The sequence below is a fragment of the Drosophila novamexicana genome, unplaced genomic scaffold, assembly GCF_003285875.2.
Source record: "Drosophila novamexicana strain 15010-1031.04,08,12 unplaced genomic scaffold, DnovRS2.1 tig00001302-arrow-arrow-pilon, whole genome shotgun sequence".
Classification (NCBI taxonomy): Eukaryota; Metazoa; Arthropoda; class Insecta; order Diptera; family Drosophilidae; genus Drosophila; species Drosophila novamexicana.
The window spans coordinates 1-2,625 of record NW_020824849.1 but is presented as its reverse complement, the minus strand read 5'-3'; the positions used below and the strand labels follow the sequence as shown (position 1 = coordinate 2,625).

Sequence of the window (2,625 nt, the reverse complement as noted above, 5' to 3'; positions counted from 1 at the left end):
TTTGATTATGAGAACAGAGCTCGAGCCAGTCTTGTGCTGCCACTTTAAGTTAAGGGAAAAAAGAAACGTTTCTTTTGCATAACACATTCGCCAGCCATATCGATCTGGCTTGGCCTTCATTCTGCATTCACATACCCATTGTATAAGTATCTTTGATAACAATGCGAGCCGGAATCATTTCAATGGCACAATAAAACATTATCTTGCGATTGACATTTCCATTAGGTACCATTGGCTTATTTAGTGACAGTTGTTTTGTTAGTTTTCGTTTTCGAATTCGATTTCGTTCTCGTACTCGTACTCGTTTTGGTTTTGGTTCTGGCTGTTGTCTTTTGCCTTCCTTTTCCGTCTAATGCTCTTAAGTCATTTGGCCGTCTGCCCGCCCGTACAGTCAATATTCAATTTATTGTTCCATTTCGTACGTTATGCGACAACAATGAAGGTCAGGCCGAGGAGTTGTTGACATTTAATTGAAATTCTCGTTGATTTTGTTGCCTTGTTAATGTTACACAGCACATAATTCAATTCAATGGCCCTCAAAACGCCCCACCCGCACCCACTGCCCTTTAACCATATCTTGAATGGATTTCTGAATAAAAATGCGCAAAAAGAGATTTTCAAAGGCCAGCAATAGTGTATTGAAGAAACGACTGAGTTATATAGAGTTACATAAATATATCTTGTATAAATAAATATATATATATGCATAATCGATAGAAGTGTGTATGGAAGTCAAGATGTGTAGAACTGTGTATGTATATCTAGAGTGCATCCGAGTATCTGCAAGAATTAAAGCGGACATTAGTCTTACGGTTGGATCCAAACATCAACTATGCACTTGCCAGAGTGAATTTCTGGTCTATCCCAGCTGGTCATGACATGGCCATACCAATCGTTGAAGGTTGCCTGAGCTATTGTAGTAGAACTATTTGAAATGTATGAAATTTAATAAAATGTACGCGCCACAAAATTAAGACTGGTTTTTAGTCTCCATTCGTATATGTCTAGGCCGATCTATGGATATAACTCGGCGGGAATATGGTTAAGAGTTTTTGCCGTTGGCTCTTTGCATATTTACTTACCAGAAACCACATAATCTGATCGGCTCGTTGTACACATGGAAATACAATAATTATAATAAGCATATGAATTCCATCCTAACATAAAAATGGAATTATATGTTATTCCCATGTTTCTTGTATTTGTGTCTCTTGTGTCTGCAAATACAATTGTTATTGTTGAGCATATTTGGGCGTATGAATCATACTCGACTCGACTTGCGACTTACCTTTGAGTTAACGTAGAGTTTTTGAATATTCGTAGGGGCAAAGCATTGAATCATCAGCATAACAAGCGACTAGAGTGTTCTAAAGAGATCGCAGCTGATGCCAAGGATGTTACGTAACATTCAAAATGTGCGCTACTTACATCACGGGTAGTCCTGTGAGCAAACTGTAAGCAGAAAGATTCAAAGTTTATAAGAATCCTAGAGGCATGTTCTCGTGGTACTTACCTGCAACAAATGGCTAATTACGTGTATGTGTGAGAGAGGATGTGTGCTTATAGTATATTATCTGCATGTTATTCGAAATGGAATTTTAATAGGATTTCTTTCTTTTCGCGGGTTTCATTTTGCAATTTGGAATATTCTTTTTAGTTTCTTTCTTTATAAATTGATTTTGTGTTGTGCCGAGAGCTGCGTCTCAAGCTATACTGAGGTCTGTAATATAAATCTATACGTATTTGCTCATATTTCAAGTGGCGCCTGCTTTGATGCACAAAAATTGGTTGCGTTGTCGAGAGAGAAAGCAATTTGGAGAAACGCCATAACTCTAGCTTAATTAACTTGTCTCCAAGCCAAGAATAGCCGAACCTAAGCCCGAAACGTAAGTTCAGCTAATTTACTCGAATAGTTCAATTGAAAATTAAATAACCCAAACTGATATGAAAAAAAAACAGATTCACGAGGTTGGTTCCTAAGTAGACTTCCCTTGGAGTTCGAAATTTGGATGTTTATAATGCGAATATATTCATATATCTGTTAACTGGCTGCCCACTCAAAATTTTCTCTTGGAAATTACAGCATTGGCAGCTCAGTCAAGAAGCCAAATAAGCGGAACTGACGTTAATATTTGAGTTGGGGGCCAGCTGAAGAGCTCATCAGGAGCCATTTCAGCAATTGCAACTACAGTTAGTAGCTGCTACTTACGGTAAATGTTATTAGTTCTGGGTGCCACTAATGGTGTACTTAAAGTCACAAGATTCACAGAACCTTTGCCAATCATTTGGCCCTGCGCCAAAGCCCCTTTTCTACTGCTCAAGTCCAAAGTCAAATGCTAGACGGCATTTAAAACTATGCGAAGGCTGTGGGGCGCACGCGTCGTATGCGCAATGTCAAGTGCCTCGATTTACATTCCTTTTATGTTTTGCCTTTTGTGTGGCCCTTCGGCGAATTGGGGTATGGAGCTTAGAAGGGGAATTGGGGGTGCATAATTTGTGGCATTTGGCTCGGTTTGTCATACGGCAAATCGAAATGTTATTTATATGCCGTACGTGTGCGCCGCCAAGCAGTAGCTGATGACGACAAATGCGACAACGTCGAAGACGTGCACGGCTTATCTCTGG

General features: G+C 39.4%; 1 long non-coding RNA gene across 1 annotated transcript; it reads right to left on the bottom strand.

The window, feature by feature from the left end:
- Positions 1 to 842: 842 nt before the first annotated feature.
- On the bottom strand, positions 843 to 1,677 carry LOC115767047. Its single transcript, XR_004018350.1, has 5 exons — positions 1,514 to 1,677; positions 1,429 to 1,452; positions 1,289 to 1,367; positions 1,083 to 1,217; positions 843 to 1,014 (listed from the first exon to the last, which is right to left on the bottom strand). It is a non-coding gene; the product is annotated as an uncharacterized LOC115767047 (long non-coding RNA).
- Positions 1,678 to 2,625: the final 948 nt, after the last annotated feature.